The sequence below is a fragment of the Marmota flaviventris genome, chromosome 13, assembly GCF_047511675.1.
Source record: "Marmota flaviventris isolate mMarFla1 chromosome 13, mMarFla1.hap1, whole genome shotgun sequence".
NCBI lineage: Eukaryota > Metazoa > Chordata > Mammalia > Rodentia > Sciuridae > Marmota > Marmota flaviventris.
Genome location: NC_092510.1, coordinates 48,546,277 through 48,552,276, shown reverse-complemented (window position 1 = coordinate 48,552,276; position 6,000 = coordinate 48,546,277). Strand labels below are relative to the sequence as shown.

The 6,000-nt window shown below is 42.8% G+C and overlaps 1 protein-coding gene across 9 annotated transcripts in view; it reads left to right on the top strand.

The window, feature by feature from the left end:
- The first annotated feature begins 431 nt into the window (after nucleotides 1-431).
- Mpdz (multiple PDZ domain crumbs cell polarity complex component) overlaps nucleotides 432-6,000 on the top strand; it is a 168,300-nt gene continuing 162,731 nt past the window's right edge. For 6 of the 9 annotated variants that reach the window (XM_071600647.1, XM_071600646.1, XM_071600645.1 and 3 more), the window contains exon 1: nucleotides 432-659. The gene's annotated coding sequence lies outside the window, so the exon portion shown is untranslated. Of the gene's footprint in view, nucleotides 660-859; nucleotides 953-2,312; nucleotides 2,740-6,000 lie in introns of those variants that run through there. The other 3 variants (XM_071600643.1, XM_071600641.1, XM_071600642.1) reach the window with 3 other exon arrangements.

Genomic DNA, 6,000 nt, shown 5'->3' with positions numbered 1-6,000 from the left:
GGCCACAAGTACAAATACGTTGTTAAATTCAGTAAACAAGCAAACGAAAAAGGACTCCCTTTAAATGTGAATTTTAGATAAACAATGAACAGTTTTTTTAGTGTAAGTATGTCCCAAATGTTGCATGGTATACTTGTACTAAAGAAAATCATTTAAAAGAAAAAATCTGAAATTCACATTTATCGGGGCGCCGGGTATTTTATCTGACAACCTCTCTGTCACGGGTACCCCAGACCAAAGGCCCTGGAGTTGGTTTAAAACCCAGGACGGGCAGGAAAGGCTTGAGCCCCCTGATTGGCCAAGGCGCGCCCGCCGCCCCGCGGGTCGCAGGCGTCACCGCTCTCCGGCAGCCCGGGCCCCGCCGCCACCGCCTCCACCGCAGCCCCGGTCGGCGCAAGTGCGGCGCACGCTGGGGGAGGGGGAGGGACAGAGCGCGAGGCTGGCGTCGGGCCGCCGGCTGCCGGCCGGGGGAGATTAAGTTTCTCGGTCACGCGTGAGTGTCTGTGCGCGTTTCTCCCCGAAGCTGCTCGCCGCGCCGTTACTTCACAAGAGGAGAGAGCAGCGTGGGCGAGGCGAGGCAAGGCTCCTCTAGTCCCTGGCGACCCCAGTTCTCCAGCCCTCCGCCTTCGTCCCCGCCCGGGGCGGCCGCTGCGAGCCGGGTAAGCGGCGCCTGGCCCGGGCCCGGAGGCCGGAGCGCGCCCCCGCGTCCTGCGCGCGCTCCGGCCGGGAAAGTGCGCGGCGCTAAGGGTTCGGCGCGCGGCGGCGGCTGGCCGGGTGCGCTTGCTCCACCCCGCGCGGCCCGACCTCTCGGTGGAGCCACGGTCTTCTGGCTTTCTAAAGCGATGGAGTCTGGAAGTTTTCTTTGCTTCTCTACTCCCCCACCCCAACCCGCCCCCTTTTTGCTCATACTCTAAATGGTTTAAAAGTTTTTTTCTTCCCCTCGCCTGGAGAGGTATAGTAGTGGTGCCAAGAAGGGGGAACCCGGGGGCCTGGAGCGCGGGCCGCGCCCTCCGGGGTGTGGGAGCCTGTTGCTTTCCGCTGCGTGTCGGCGCCGGGAGCTGAACGCCCCCCCCCCCCCGCACCCCCCAGTTACGCAGTGCCAGGTTTTGCTGGGTGGGAGTAAGGGGTGGGGTAATGCTCTGTACTGTCGTCTCTAGCCTTAGAGTGGGGGTCCCCGAGGCGAGCCGCTAATTGGTACTCGTTCCTCCCGACTCTCAGTGGCGCCCTTGCCCTTTCATCCGCAGTTCCCGTTTGTGGGGGCTTTCTCCCCCTGCCCCCGCCTCTTTTTACTCGTTGACTGGCCTCTGTGCTTAGGGGGTTCATTGTCTTCAGTTTCGCGGCCCTGAGATGCTGGATGTTCCTAGGGAAGCACTGCCTGGGAGACGCTTTGTGTTTCAGGGAGTTGTGCTTGTGTATGGGGTGGTGATGGTGTAAATTTTTGCTTGCATTCTTTGCAGAGGCACAAAGGCCGAGGTATTCTTCCCGGGGATCACATGGAAATTCAAGCTGGAGTAGTGGGGAGGAGGTGGGGCCGGGAGAAGGCAGCCACTACGCTGGGGATTTGAGACAAATAGGGGGTGTCGGACATCGCATTCCTTCTCCGCAGGCGCGACTGCGGAGGTTGCACTGATAGGGAAGACCCGGGCAGTGAGTGCTGGGTGCCTTTGTGCGGAGGCGGTTGCGGGTGGAGGCTATAGTGTTTCCTGTGTATCATCAGATAAGAGGACCGTGACTTCACCAGCCTTGGAGGAAAAAAAAAACCTGTCCCTGTTCTTTTATGTCCGGAGGGGAAGAATCTGGAAAGTAACCAGATCCCGCCTCATCCTGCATTGATAGACAGCTGTGCTGTAAACATCCTCTTAGTGTTTCCGTGGATTTTCTTCATTTAGGTTGCCTTTTATAAATGACAGTTAACTAACAAGGCGATGGTTCTAGGGGCTTGGAAGTTTTTACCTGTTGAATGTGATTGTAGGTGATTACAATGAACTTTTTGTGAAGGTCGAATCATTTAAATTTGTATAAGATATGCTTTAATGTCTGATAGAATTTAGGTAAATAGTTGCATTTAAAACTAACCAAGCCAGGCGTGCAGTACGATGGTGCAGGCCGTACTCCCAGTGACTGGTGAAGTCTAGACAGTGGGATTGCAAGTTCAAGGCCAACCTTGGCAATTCAGAATTAAAAAAATAAAATAAAACAAAACAAAAAAGCGCTGGGAATATAACTCTGGAGATGTAGCCCGCGGATCCCAGTACAGAGCATTACCCCACCCCTTACTCCCACCCAGGATCCCAGCCAGGGTTTTTAAGGGTGTCTGTGTATTTCACATGCCTTTTAAATATAGGTGAAACATTTGACATTTAATTTTGCATTGACTTAACCCTGATTGACACTTCCAGCCTGTAGCTGATTGGGTGGGGAAGCTCTGATTTACTTATGTGGAAGAAGTGGACCCATTGTCTTGAATTAAGATTAAGAGATTTTAGAAGCTCATTAAGAACAAAGAATGGCTTGGAGGGAACTATCCTGAGTTAGAAATCCATATTTTCTCTACATTACATCCCAAATCTTATCATAGGCTTGACTCTTTCAAGTTGAATTGCAGGTCAGTTCCATTCATTGGATATTGGACTGGATGTACTCAAATACAGTATGTTACAGCAAACAGTAGAGATCTTGTACTTCAAAGTGAAGAAGCAGATGACTTCCTAGTGAATTGAAGATTGCTTAATGGTGTAGGTGAATAATGATATATTCCCCAGTTACATGTGCTTTTAAAAGATATCTGTCCTGAAGTAGAATTTCATATGATAATAGTTAAATTGTTTCATACATTATCAACTTCATACTTATAACAAGAAATATTATTTTCTCTTATGAATTAGTATTGTGCATTGGAGAGCATTTACATATAGTTGGGAAATGATGTTTAGTATGGTAAAACCACAGTGTTGCAATTAAATAGTTTTAGTGGCGTTCCATGGGTGGGGAAATGAATAAGGTGAAAAAAAAAAAAAAACTACTTTGGATAATCAGTGCTAAGAATCTGTTCCCTTCCTGTGAAATATTTCCAGAGAAGGAATGAGGTAATTATTTGTTTAGTAGGCAATAATAAATGGATTAGGAGGTATGTAGCATTGGATTAGACACTGTGGAGAACGCAGAATATAAGATACTGCTCTGGAAATTTACTGTCTTTGAAAAATAGACAAATGAGAAAGAATAAAAAGGTTTTACATGAGCAAAAGTTACAAAGATTCTAAGTAGTTCAACATAGGGTTGCTAGCTGGCCTCATTGAGGTTCTTATGAAACAAAAGGGACTTCTGTCTTCAAATAAGAGTGGGAAAGTGAAGGTTTTTATTTTATTTCTTTTTGTTGTTGTTTTTGTTTTTGGTATGAAGTATAGCTTACATCTAGTTTTTGCATTGAGAAGTGGTTATGGTATTGGGAAAGAGGTGGGGAAGTAGGTAGGCAGCAAGAATTGGAGTAGATTTCCATTTGGATCTTTCTATAGTGGAAATGAAAGTTTGTGCCAAGGGAAGAAATTTGGCTGGGAAAGGACAATTGATGAACAGCTGTGAGGTATAGACTGAGTTTTGTTTTTATCCTTTTGGATTTGCCCATTCCAGTGTTTCTTAGTTCTGTGGAATACCTTTAACATCCCTATTTCTGCCAATAGTCATTTCAAGAAAATCTACCCCTTTGCTAGGATGCCCCTAAAAACTCTTAACAGCTTCTGTTGCCCAGTTCCAAAGCAATTTTCACATTTTTCTAGGTATTATAACAGCACCCCATTTCTTGGTACCACACTATTTCCTGGTACCAGAATCTGTTAGAGCTACCATAGAGTAGGTAGATGGCTGAAACAACAAATTTGTTTCCTTACAATTCTGGGGCTGGAAATCTAAACCAAGGATTGGTTCCTCCCGAGCCTCTCTCATTGGCTTGTGAATGTCTGTCTCTCTCCGTGTCTTCACATGGACTTTCTTTTGTGTATGTGTGGGGCTTAATCTGTTCTTATTAGTCATATTGGATTAGGAGCCACCCCAAGGACCTCATTTAACCTTTAGTACTTATTTAAAGACCTTGCTTCCAAATGTAGTAACATTTTGAGGTATTGGGGATTAGGACTTCATGAGTTTGGGGGGATTTAGTGGACACACAACTGACTGGCAGCAAAGTTCCTAAAGAGAACAAGGCTGTAAATTGTCTAGACCCGAAGAAAGGACTGGCTCAGGGTAAGGGAGGGCGATCATGGAGAAGGCTATTATGGTAGTCTAAACAGTATTGTGGTAATTTGATGCTTGGAAAGAAAGGGAAACTTCTATTTGAGGAAAAAGATATTGTATCTTTGGCTTGAGCCACTTGTTTTCTTTATCTAGGTGTCTCCTGGGAAATTGTGCATTAGTTTTCTAGTGTTTTATAGAAAGCATTCATTTCTTAAAATACTTCTTATTTCTTAAAAATTATAAAATGTTGAATTAGTTAAAGATGAAATATCAGTATTTTGAAAATCTCAATGTTTTCTGTGCCAGATTAAAACAATATTGTCCCTAATATTGATTAAAAACTATGTCCCATGCCTGATTTGTGGTCCTAATATTTGGTATATCCCCACACCCCCGGAAATTTATTCACCTTTTTGGAAAAATATAAGATTCAAAAGGCAGTTTATATATCATAGAAAACAACAAAAACTTTTAAGGTGTTTAAATTATATTTGATGAATTGGGAAAATGTTAAAGCTGTTCCTCCAATGGTGGCTGAATTAAAAAAAATAAATAAAAGGAAACTAAAATTCTTCCTTCCTTTTTTCTTCCTGTCTGCCTGTGGCAGTTGAATTTTCTTGTTTAAGGAATTCTTGTATTATTGTCTTTTTAGTTTCATTTGTATCTCTAAAAGCAACAGTCCTTGTTAGTTTTCTTATAAAACATTTTACCTCCAGATCTGCCATGCTGTAAATAAATGCATGATGGAAAAGTGAGAAAAGAAACATTTGTAAGAAAGATGAAAAACAGAAACATCAACTAAACACACAAATTTTAAAAACCTATTTAGGTTGTGTTGGCGGTTTAATGTCAGTAGTTGGAGTAGGTATGGGATAATTTACCATTTACTCTATTGTTTACATTTTAAAACCACATTGATGATAAAATATGTAAGATAATTGTTTCTTTTTAGTAATTCTTTGATGATAAAACTAGCATATTTTAAACATATGAAAGATAGACAAGTATAAAGAAGACAGACACAAAAATATTTCCTGTAATTCTGTCACCCAGATGCTGCTTCCAAAAAAATCTCCATATATTTTGGGAATGAGGATGTGTAAATTATTTTGATGTAAGTAGTCAATAGGTAGAGCTGTTCAACAGTAGATTTTACTGATTGCTTTTTTATTCAGTGAGGATAAAGTGACCTGGGATTATTAAACAACTGTACAGTTTGAACTGACACTAATAGCATTTTTTTGCACCAAGGTGTCTTGACTCTTGAGGTATAATAAAGTGCCATGTGGCACACAAGACACTAGGCAGAAATAAATTTAAAAAATACCATCTCTGCTTAAAATTAAATGCTAAACAGCCATTAATTTCAGAATAACTTTGTTATTACTTAATGAGATAGCCCCTGCAATGCCTTCTTTCAGGAAACTGGCTGTAGAAAATGGATATGGTAACCTGTTATTCTGTGCTCATAGCATATCACTAACCTAACGAAACCATGATGACAGAATCATTAAGGTTAAAAATGATGTTACAATTTCAGAAATCCTTTCTGTTGTATAAAGTATGCATAGTTTTGCTTCTAATTTGCTAGGATCCTGTCTGTCCTTTGGGGCCATTAGAACAAAATACTGTAGTTTGGGTAGCTTATAAACAACTGAAATTTATTTCTTACAATTCTGGGAGTTGGAAAATTGACAAGGTGTAGGCAGATTCCCTGTCTGGGGAAGGCCACATTTTTGTGGTTCTTATGTGATATTTCTTGCTGTGTCC